Here is a 12899-nt window from a genome sequence, read left to right on the forward strand (position 1 = left end):
TCGACAATAATGAAAACAACTTAATGCCCAAGAAGCAAAAGTTATTTTCAAAAGAAGGTGAAACATAAAAAGACTCTTTGATCAAGGGTGATTGTTCTTTGAAGAGAAGACCAATGACTGAATAAAGGATGACTTAGAAGTCCTAGAAACCCTAGAAGGAAAATCAAGCTCCAAACACACTTAAACCAAATCAAGAGGCAATTGCAATCAAATAAACATGTCAAACAAGACAAGGACACTACAATCATACTGGTAATCCACTGACAGAAGGTGAAATGTTGAAAACAAGAAGACGAACCCTAGTTTTTTTTAACCTTTGATATCATCGCACCTGTTAAAAGAAAAGAAGTGATCATCGCTACTATAATCAACAAATTTGCGATGTCATCGCAACTATTAGGGAAAAAATTGCGATGGTGAAGAAAGATAAAGAATAAACAAAAAATCTTCAAGAGCGGCACAAATCAAGAACCTTCAAGCAATTACCAAAAAGTGAGAATAGTTAAAGACAAGCAAAAAAGTCTGGGAATGGATGGTTGGTCAAACTCATCACGAAAACAAGGTGAAGGATTGAATGGAAAGGATCATAGGCACTATTGAGTCCCAAACTTGCATCTTCCCTATACACCTTTTTAGCCTTTTTTTCCAGTTACCTGAACCTCCAAGTTGTCAAATCATTGCATATTAGTTTAAAAAGACCATATAAAATGGTTTCCTAACTATGTCTTGTGACTGCTGTTTGATCTAGATTTTGCTGCTCAGTCAGTTGCGGAATCTTGTCACTTTCCACAGCCAGCTCAACTTTCCGCACCCTTTTGTTGAAGTCTATGTTACAGGTGTCTACTGGAGAATCCGGTCACATGGGCAAGCTGCAAATGATGTGGACATGGAACGTGTCCCCTTGGTTCAACTGAATCCCTCACAAAAGGCCACAGTCAGAGACAGTCAAAGCGGTGGTCAACCTAAGAGTTTTACGATGGCAGAACTCTGTTTTTCACCACGTGAAGACTTGCGTGGCAAATTCCTCAATCTCAAGAGGCGTGCTAACACTTGTGGACTGCTCCATGAACCAAATCTAATAGCCACCTTCCTTGGATTTAATTTTCACGGCTACCATATTGCTAGATTTTCGGACGTGGTTATTCACGTGTTTGTTTATCAACGCATATTTTAGGAAGTATTTGTGTCATTTCGTGTTATAAATAAAGCATTATCATACGCATATTAGCTAGCTTTGTGTATGTATTTTCTACTGTTTTATGAGCCCACTGTGCCGTGACTTAATCCTTATGTTATGACTGCATTTTAATACATGAGAAGACAGTGTTCTTAAGTTCAATTTGTGGTTGACTGCTGATTGACCGAGGTTGCAGAGGGCCCCTGTACACCAAGGTTCTGTAATAACTGTATAGTTTCATGCTTTCTTCCTTTACGTTCTTGATGCCATAATCGTTTGCTTGTATATATTACACTGCTTATGGTATTCATGTTGATTGCTCTCCATAGTTTCTTTTATGCTTTCTAATGATTGTTAATTGATCAGTGTTTCTCTTTCAGGTTCTAATAGACAGCCCGGGCAATTGCACATAGCTTTTTAATGACTAATAACATGAAATTATCTTGTCCTTCTGCTGATTTATTTTCTTAGTTCTAATTCCAACACTGTTTATTTCTTTTAGTTTTTTTTTTGTTCATTTACTTTTCTGCAAGATAGATATTAGACTACTCATGTCATTTTCAGTTACCTCTTGTAGCCAGAGCGAGTCGAATGCTGAGGGATTGGAGTATGAATGCATAGTTTGATATTAGTTTATTTTTCTGCAAGTTAGTGATTAGATTACTCATGTCATTTTCATTTACCTCCTATAGCCAGAGCGAGTCGAATGGTGAGGGGTCAGAATATGAGTTGATGTAATATGATTTAGTTTACTTTGCTTATAGTTTTTGAATTGCTTTGAGTTTAGTTTTCTTTTTATACAGCAGCAAGGATACTGGGTTTCATACTCACTAGCTCACTGTTGATTTAATTAGAATTTAGGTACATTTTTTTATTTTTCTCTTAGTAATTGATTTCAACATTGCAAGTTTGAAAACCTTTTTGAAGACTTCGAAGTTTGGAAATTATTTTAGAGGTCACCATTTCCTTGAACACTTATATCCATACTTGAATTTTAGAATTGCCATCTCACATTAGGGAATCAACAAAAGATAAACCCAAAAACAAACCAAAAAAATCAAAAATGACAAAGAAGTAAGAAATCGGTTATCTTGCATATATAGTGCACTTCACTTTAGCAGTTTACGACTCCCGGATTGACAATTTATATAGAAATTTAGGAAACACTAAATTGACCAAACATTTTGGCTTCGTTTCCAGGGAAGTGAAACTAGGTAGCCAATTTCTTAAAAAAAAAAAAACGCAAGAAAATTTCAAGGAAGGTAAAAATTGATGACTTCTCAAAGTATGCTCTCCTCTTGCACCTAGTGCGACCTGGAGGATTAGAAAAGAGAGTTATTGGTTCAGTAATTTCTTGAGTATGCTCTCTTCTTGCACTTAGAGTGATCTGGAAGATCAGAAAGAGAATTATTAGCCTAAATTGAAGAAAAATAAAAAATGACATGCATAGAGCAAGAGATTCTAGGGGAGGTTTATAGCTAGGGCCAAGAGGTCGATTTTTACAACTCCATCTACTTCAAGGTATAGACAAGATACACCTCCATCATCTCCAACTCACACTCCTAGCCTTAGGATTCCTGGAATTCAAGAAGCAGTAGTTGAATTAGAAGACTCTCCCACACTATCCACCGAATCTGAGTTAGGAAAAGACTCTTTCTTTACTTCTACAGGAAAACACATTGTAATCGAGGAAGTAGAATCACCTGAAGAAGAAGAGGGAGAAATTCCTCCTCGTTCGCCATTAGTAGAAGAACCAGAGGACTCTGAAATCTCTGAGGAAACTATCATGACAGAGGAAGTAATAAACGGATTTGGAGGAGGTAGAGGTAGAGGTAGAGGAGGAGGAAACAATGGAGGAGGTAGAGGTAACAATGGGGGAAATAGGGATGGAGATAACTCATTTGGATTTCCTATAGTTGATGAGGAATCTCGAATAAAAATGAAAAACATCTCACCATCTGTCCTCCCAAACTTTTATGGGTTGCGAAGTGAGGATCCTAAAACATTTCTATTTGAGTTTGAAGTCGTATGCCGAACTTATGATTATATGGAATACTCTCAAAAACTCAAATTGTTTCCTTCAACATTGAAGGGAGCTGCTCTAAAATGGTTCATGGGATTAGTCACTCAATCTATTAGGACTTGGAATGATATGAAACAAACATTTTTGTATAGATACCTGAACTATTGTGTGCCCACCAATCATAAGGATGAGGTATCAAAATGGTGCAAAAAGAAGATGAAAACTTGGAGGATTTACTTGAAAGATTTCAATACAACCTGAAAAGAGCAAAAACGAATAATATAGATGAGGAAACCTTGAAAGCCCTTCTATTAAAAGCAATTAGAGATGAATGGATAGATATTTTGAACATGATGGGAAAAGGAGATATATCTCAACTTCCACTTCATGATATAGCAGAACTATGTGTCCATCTCTCAAGGGGAAAATCTAAAACTGGAAAAGGGCCTAGAGATCCTTCTCTCATTAGAGCAAACAAATCTGCAACTAGATCAGTAAGTAGGGCTGAGATTGGCAACATGCTTGATGAGTTCAAAACTGATATTTTAGGGAGTCTTAGTGAGCAACTAGACACCCTTAAGATACAAAACAAGAAGAAAGCAGAAGCTGAAGCTTTGGCCATCTTTTGTCCAAAATGTAGGAAGAAAAATGCTCTAAGGGAATGCCCCTTGGATGCAAAAGTTGTAGAAACATGTATGATTTGTTCAGAAAGCCATGAGACCAAGGATTGTCCTTCAATTCCTGGGCTCAAAGCTGTCTTTCAAGAAGACCCAAATTCAATTGAGTCTCTCTATTTTGTTTTAAGGATACCTTGGCAGGGGCAACAAAATCAAGGGTTTAACAAGCCCACGAACTTTCAACCCCCACCAAATTGGAATCCTTGGCAACAACCTTGGTCCCAACCTCAAAATCCATTTCAATCATGGGTACAAGGTATGCAAAATCCTTATGGGAGATTTTCTCAATTTTATCAATATCCTCCATCTTTTCAAAACCAACAAGTTCCACAACTTCCAAACCAAAATCCACAACTTTCATTGCCATTTCCACAACAACAAAAACCTTCTCAACAGAATCCAAATTCCCAACTCTTGCTTCCATTCCAACAAAAGACAAATCAACTACCTTCCCAGCCATTGCCAAATCCCAATAATAAAAACCCTCAAAATGCTTACATGGTAGAAGGACAACAATTTCCTACCTATATGATTGTTCCTCTCAATGATGTACAACTCAGATCTGGTAGAGTTTTAGACAAGCCTTCTATAGATGCTCAAAAGCAAAGCATTTCTGAGGAAGATTCTCTTGAAGCGAAGAAAGGTTCTGAAGCATCTCTTCAAAACCCAAGCACTCAAAAAGAAAAAGAAAAAGATTCAACCCCCACAACTCCTATAGTTGAGAAACCTGCATCTTTATCCACACCTCCTTTTCCTAAAAGATTACAGATTGATAAAGGAGTGGAAAAGCAAATCTTGTTGCCTGACCATGATTTCCTAGATGAATTAAAGAATGTCTGTATCAAGATTCCCTTGCTACAATCCATTAGAGAGATTCCTATTCTAGCAAAAACAATAAAGGAGTTGAGTCTCAAAAGACTAGAAAGGAAACCAAGAGATACAAGAAGAATCCACCTGGTAGGAAAGATTGCAGATATCATGATGGGAAAAATTACCATGCAGAAGTATGTAGATCCTGGTAGTCCAATTGTCAAAACACATATCAATGGGGTAGAAATTCCAAATACTTTGATTGATTTAGGGGCTGCTATCAACATTATGGGTAGACAGACTATGGAACAACTAAAACTTACTAATATTATTTTTACACCTACTCTACTGCAATTTCAGATCGATCAATTATCAAACCAGATGGTGTATTAGAAGACATTTTGGTCTCCTTAGATTCTTGGGAATATCCAGTAGATTTCATGATTTTAACTCCCAAGAGTAATCTAGGAGGGCACCCACTCATCTTAGGAAGACCTTGGCTAGCCACAACTGATGCTTTTATCAGTTGTAGATCTGGGGATATGTATATTTCTGATGGTAATTCGACAAAGAAATTCAATCTGTATCCTCTAGCAAAAGAAATTATAGAAGTAGGAGATAATGAATGGGTCTATGATGAGGACACTATACAACCTGGCTTTACCATTTCTAAAATCAGTGAAGATAGTCAAATTCTGAACACATTAGAAAACTTTGAAACATCTTCAGAATATGACCACACACAATTTCAGTTAGATTCTGACATTGAGTATCTATCGTCTAGACAAATGTCTCTTTACTCTATGGAAGAGTTTGGTAGTTCCGCCATTGAGATCTTTCCAGGTAAAACATTGAATATCAACAAAAACTTGGAAAAATCACAACAGGAAGAGCTAACCAAAATCTTGCAAAAACATTCTACTGCATTTGCATGGGAGTATACTGATATGAAAGGTATTTACCCGAAGACTTGCATTCATCACATCTACATCGAGGAAAACAGTAGACCAATCAAACAACCTCAGAGAAGGATGAATCCAAACCTTAGGGAGATAGTGAAAGAAGAACTCCAAAAACTACTCAATGTAAACTCCATTTATCCAATTTCAGATAGCCGATGGGTTTCTCCTTTGGTTATAGTACCTAAAAAGAATGGTAAATGGAGGGTATTCATTGATTACAGGGAATTGAATAAAGTAACTTTGAAGGATCACTTTCTTTTACCCTTTATCGATCAGGTATTAGATACTCTAGCAGGCAAAAAGTACTTTTCATTTTTGGATGGTTTTAGTGGCTATAACCAAATTCAGGTAGCACCTGAAGATCAAGATAAGACCACATTTACCTGTCCATGGGGAACTTTTTCTTACCGAGTGCTTCCTTTTGGATTATGTAATGCACCCACAACATTTCAAAGGGTAGTACTAGGAATCTTTTCTGATCTAATCCATGATAGTGTAGAGGTTTATATGGATTATTTTACAGTTTATGGTGATTCATTTGAAGAGGCATTAGAGAATTTGGAAAAATTCCTTATAAGATGTAAAGAAACAAACCTTTCATTGAGTCATGAAAAATGCTTTATGATGTTTACTGAAGGGATTGTTCTGAGACATCATATTTCAGGGGATGGGATTAAAGTTTATAGATCAAAAGTTGAAGTCATCTCCAAGTTGCCTATTCCAAATTGTCAAAAAGATGTTAGAAGTTTTCTGGGATTTACTGGGTACTATAGAAGATTTATAGAAAACTTCACCAAAATAGCATCTCCACTTTTCAAATTGCTTACAAAAGACTGTGAATTCAAATGGGATCCTGATTGTCAATCAACATTTGAAACTTTGAAAACAAGAATATCTGAAGCACCCATTTTGAGAGGGCCAAATTGGAAACTTCCTTTCCATATTTCTACAGATGCTTCAGATACAGCTCTAGGAGTTGTGTTGGGTCAAAAGGATTTATTTACTTATGCCATTTACTATACCAGTAAAAATTTGATTCCCATTGAGTTGAAATATACTGTGACTGAAAAAGAGTTCTTAGCTGTTGTTCGTGCAATCAATAAGTTTAAACATTATATATCAGGCTATGAAACTTTTGTCCATACTGATCATTCTGCGATTAGATATCTAATGAACAAACCTGTTACTAATGGTAGAGTTACAAGATGGCTCTTACTTTTACAGGAATTCAATATTACTGTGTTGGATAGACCAGGAAAACAAAATACAGTAGCTCATTTCTTGTCTAGGATCCAAAATACTAAAGAAGATTCTCTTGTAGAGGATAAGTTTCCAGATGAATATTTATTTGCAGTAACTACTAAGACTCCTTGGTATGCAGATATTGCTAACTATTTGGTTACAGGGAAAATACCTCCACATCTATTTCCTAGTGAAAAAAGAAGAATTATTCAGGAGAGTTCAAAATATTCATGGATTTCTAGCAAATCGTTTAAAACAGGGCTATATTGTGTGATCAGAAGATGTGTTCGGGAAGATGAAATTCCTGACATCCTCAAGGCATGTCATGATGAACCATGCAGTGGACACTTTGCTGACAAAAGGTCGGCCTATAAAATCCTTTCTCTAGGATATTATTGGTCTTTCCTCTTCAAGGATACAAAAGAATATGTCAAAAGGAGTGACAGCTTCCAAAGAGTAGGGAAACCGACTCTTTCAAATGAAATTCCATTACAACCACAGGTACTCATTGAACCCTTTGAAAAATGGGCTTTAAATTTCATTGGACCCATTAATCCACCATCTAAGCAAAAGAAGTATATATTGGTATGCACTGATTATGTCACTAAATGGGTAGAAGCCAAAGCATTACTTTCTGCTACTGAAAATTCAGTTGTTAGTTTTCTTTATGAGGATATTTTTACTCGCTTTGGTGTCCCAAGAGAAATTGTGAGAGATCAGGGAAGTCAATTTACATCCAACATGATGGAGAAGCTGATGGAAGAATACAAAATCAAGCACAGGAAATCTACTCCTTACCATCCGCAAGCAAATGGCAAAGTGGAGTCTACAAACAAAGTTATTGAAAGCATCATCACCAAAACTGTTCATCTACACAAAAGAGATTGGGCAGAAAGGCTTCCTGAAGCCTTATGGGCCTACAGAACTACATGGAGGAATACAAAAGGACATTCTCCCTATGAACTTGTTTATGGGAAAGAAGTCCTGCTCCCCGTTGAGTTTCAAGTCAAAACCTTCAAGATGGTAGTTCAGTTGGGGATGGATCTATTAGAAGCCCAAAAGCACAGAATGGAGCAGTTGAATGACCTAGATGAGATCAGACAAGAAGCAATCCTAAGAATTGATCTAGTTCAACATCAAAGAGCTAAGTGTCATGACAAATACATCAAAGAGAAAAAGTTTCAAGAGGGAGATTGGGCATTACTATTTGATTCCAAGTTTAAAGACTTCAAAGGTAAATTTCAGACCCATTGGCTTGGGCCATATGAGATTGACAAAGTCTTTAGAAATGGAGCGGTAAGAATCAAGACCATTGATGAATTTCAAACTCCTCTTATTGTGAATGGCAATAGATTAAAGATTTATCATAAGCCACTCTCAAAAGAGGAATTTTTCAAAATGTTTCAAGAGAATTCTACAATAAGGCTGGTGAAGAAGAACCATTCTTCCCCACCAACCCAGTCTTTGTTCCTTTTTGTTAAAAATAAAAATAATAATAAAAATAATAATATAAGCTTGAAAACAATCACTGATTGGCAGTCTTATACAGAAAATGTAGAGTGAAAATCAAGGACACCTGACACTCTATATTTTCCAAAAAAAAAATAAAAAAATCTCTCCTTCTTTCTCATTTTCACTTCACTTCATTTCCATCCACTCCATCTCCGTTTCATCTTCATTTCACTCCACTCCATTTCATTCCATTTCATCAATAAATGTCTCTTTCATGGCCATTTCCTTTCAGTTAGTTATTATCTAACTGTCTTTATTCAGCCAAGTGGGTGCTGTGTCAGTTTCCACAGCTGGAATCAGTTTCCGCAGCCAGAAGCAGTTTCCACAACCACCACTCTGTTTTTCAAATTTACAGTCAAGATGTTAGTGCAGTAATCATGAAAATGCAGGTATGACTGAGCATATGCTATGAAGACATGGATCATCTATAGACATCAATAAGGAGCAGTTGATTAAAGGCTAATAGACAAAAAATGACAAAGATTCCAAGGTATGAGTAAAAATTTCTTTCAAATAGCAATCAAAGGCACAATTTTGCATAGTTATTAAACTTTAAAGCTCCACTATATGCAATGATTATCATGATAGCTCCATTACCATTCCACAACATTATTCCATAAACCATGCATTTATTCCCTAAACGGTCTCATGATTAATTTTCGGGTTTAACTCGTAGTTGACTGCACTTTCACACTCCATTTGTAATCATGAGATGTGACCTATTTCATTACGGCTCCTCTCCACCGCATTTTTCGCACCCATTTCATAAATGTGTAACATCTCGTACGCAGCCATCCAATTCAAAATTCTGACTTCACTTCACTACCCTGCCATTTTGTTAAAGCGACGACTACATTACCACCTCGTTCACATACGTCTCCACTCCATTTTGTGAACTCACCTCGGCTGCTCATCCTCTATTTCCGCTTACAGTTCCTGAACACTCCCGTTATCTGTTATCCATCTTCCAATTGCAGCCACTGTTTTTTTCCATAAACCCTGCAACCTAGCCATGTTACCTCTACTAAACCCTCACACGTAGCTGAATTTCAGTTGAATTTCAAACAGAGGAAAGGATGGGACGATTATTAAGGGCGGAACCGGAAGGGCCTAAGTTCCTAGAAGGATACCCTCAAGTAAAAGATTTGTTGAAGAAGGAAAAATGGTTACGCTTCATTCAAAAATTTAAGGGCCACAATAAGGAGGTAAAAAAAGCCTTTGCAAGGTCTTTCAACGACAAGATGGTGGAAATTGGAGACCTGAAGTTTACGGTCACTGAAGCAGCAATAGCAGCTGCCACAGACCTGCCCCAGGAAGGTGAGCGTTGGTTTAAAAACATAAGTTTGGACGAGCAGGCATGGAAAATCATATTACGTAACCTAGGTATGGACGTTACTATATTTACAAAATGAATTCTTGTTCATGCATTAAAAGAAGAGTGGGCCAGCTTACTGTTAATCATTCAAAATTTCATCACTTGTCAAGGCCACTTTGGAGCAATGTACATGTATAATACTAGGTTATTAATGAACTTCTTAGAGAATCAAACTCTTAATCTACCCTATTTCTTATTGCTGAGCTTGAAAAAGATGAGTGCCACAGTCCAAAAGAACATAGGAGACATAGAACCTCATTTATATCATCATGGACTTGTGAGGATTCTCATTGAAGAGCAACTGAAGAAAAAAAAGATACCTGGCAATGGTTTTTAATAAGAAATTACTTTCAAGATCCATCTGACGCACATCAAAGTAGTACACCAAAGACACCAAGAAGAAGTAGGAGAAAAGAAAAAATACCATAATCCAAGACTCTCCTATTAGCAAAACTAAAGAAGTTGGTCAAAAAGAGAAGGAGGAAAGAACTAAGGATAGAAAACAAAGGAAATTGAAAGGAAAAAGGAACATAGAAGATGTCTACCAATCACCAGAGCCATCTATAGAGGAAGACTATCAAGTGTTGTCTGAGAGAGTAGTGCATCTTTGAAAACAAGCTACTACAGCCAAGAAGAAAGAAAAAGGAAAATAGAGCATGGAAGAAGAGAGTACTAGCCCACAGTATTTAAGAAGAAGCAGTAGGCTTAGAGGAAAGTGGAGGAAAACACAAGTAAACGGACCCCACTTCATCGACTTGGGTGGGGAAACACCCGAGAAACCTCCAGCTGGCCGTAGTCCACCTCATCCACAGCCAAATATTGAAACCAGTCCTCCAGATGTTGATGTAAGTCCTTCTTGGCCAGAATTAGAAAGCAGTCCTCCTCCTCAACAAGACTATGAAGTCAGCCCAAGAAAAACACCCAAAATAGATCCAAGTCAGCAAGAGGTGTATGATTACCTCGAATCCTTAGAGAAGACAGCTGAAGGCCCGAGCACATCAACCACTCTGCCTCACATAACACAAGATGCACAAGTCCAATCCTTGAAACAAGAAGTGTTTGAATTGGAGGTTCTAAATAGGCACATTAAACAAGAAAATGAAGCATTAAAGGAGCAAAGCAAAGTGGAAAAAATTAATTCATGATAATATTATGCTACATTTGGGACTTTGGCAGAAAAAGAACAAGAAACTAAAGAAAAAGTGCAGAAAGTTGAGCAGGGAATTAATCAATCTCAAATTCAGATGTTTGATAAGGAAGCCCAGGATGGTAGTAGCACCGAGAAAGAAGAGAAGAGGACTGTATGTACTAGCAGAGGCTTCAGAACACATGGAATAAAAGGGGATGACCAAAATTTTGGTTTCATGAGGACATGCAACACCTTCGCAGTGGGGGTATGTTGAGTCCCAAACTTGCATCTTCGCTATACACCTTTTTAGTCTTTTTTCTTTTCAGTTACCTGAACCTCCAAGCTGTCAAATCAATGCATATTAGTTTAAAAAGAGCATATAAAATGGTTTCCTAACTATGCCTTGTGACTGCTATTTGATCTAGATTTTTGCTCAGTCAGGTGCGGAATCTTGTCACTTTCCGCAGCCAGCTCAACTTTCCACAGCCTTTTTGTTGAAGTCTATGTTACAGGTGTCTACTGGAGAATCCAGCCATATGGGTAAGCTGCAAATGATGTGGACATGGAACATGTCCCCTTGGTTAAGCCGAATCCCTCACAAAAGGCTACAGTCAAAGACAGTCAAAGCGGTGGTCAACCTAAGAGTTTTACGGTGGCAGAACTCTATTTTTCACCATGTGAAGACTTGCGTGGCAAATTCCTCAATCTCAGGAGGCGTGCTAACACCTGTGGACTGCTCCATGAACCAAATCTAACAGCCACCTTCCTTGTATTTAATATTCATAGCTACCATATTGTTAGATTTCCGGACGTGGTTATTCACGTGTCTATTTATCAGCGCAGATTTTAGGAAGTAGTTGTGTCATTTCCTATTATAAATAAAGCATTCTCATACGCATATTAGCTATATTTGTGTATTTAATTTCGACTGTTTTATGAGCCCACTGTGCCGTGACTTAATCCTTATGTTATGACTGCATTTTAATACATGAGAAGACAGTGTTCTTAAGTTCAATTTGTGGTTGATTGCTGATTGGCCGAGGTTGTAGAGGGCCCCTGTACACCAAGGTTCTGTAATTACTGTATAGTTTCATGCTTTCTTCCTTTACGTTCCTGATGCCATAATCGTTTGCTTGTATATATTACACTGCTTATGATATTCATGTTGATTGTTGTCCATAGTTTCTTTTATGCTTTCTAATGACTGTTAACTGATCAATGTTTCTCTTTCAGGTTCTAATAGACAGCCTGGGCAATTGCACATAACTTTTTAATGACTAATGACATGAAATTATCTTGTCCTTTTGCTGATTTATTTTCTTAGTTCTAATTCCAACACTGTTTATTTCTTTCATTTTTGTTTTGTACATTTACTTTTCTGCAAGATAGATATTAGACTACTCATGTCATTTTCAGTTACCTCCTATAGCCAAAGTGAGTCGAATGGTGAGGGATTGGAGTATGAATGTGTAGTTTGATATTAGTTTATTTTTCTGCAAGTTAGTGATTAGATTACTCATGTCATTTTCGGTTACCTCCTATACCCAGAGTGAGTCGAATGGTGAGGGATTGAAGTATGAATGCGTAGTTTGATCTTAGTTTCATTTTATGCAATTTAGATATCAGATTACTCAATTTGTTTATGATTACCTCCTATAGCCAGAGCGAGTCGAATGGTGAGGGGTCAAAATATGAGTTGATGTAGTATGATTTAGTTTACTTTGCTTACAGTTTTTGAATTGCTTTGAGTTCAGTTTTCTTTTTATACAGCAGCAAGGATACTGGGTTTCATAGTCACTAGCTCACTATTTGGTTTAATTAGAATTTAGGTACATTTTTTTATTTTCTCTTATTAATTGATTCCACCATTGCAAGTTTGAAAACCTTTTTGAAGACTTTGAAGTTTGGAAATTATTTTAGAGGTTACCATTGCCTTGAACACTTATATCCATACTTGACTTTTATAAATTCCATCTCACATTAGGGAATCAA

The sequence above is a fragment of the Pinus tabuliformis genome, chromosome 8, assembly GCF_031772625.1.
Source record: "Pinus tabuliformis cultivar Carrire ecotype Pingquan chromosome 8, CPIR1, whole genome shotgun sequence".
NCBI lineage: Eukaryota > Viridiplantae > Streptophyta > Pinopsida > Pinales > Pinaceae > Pinus > Pinus tabuliformis.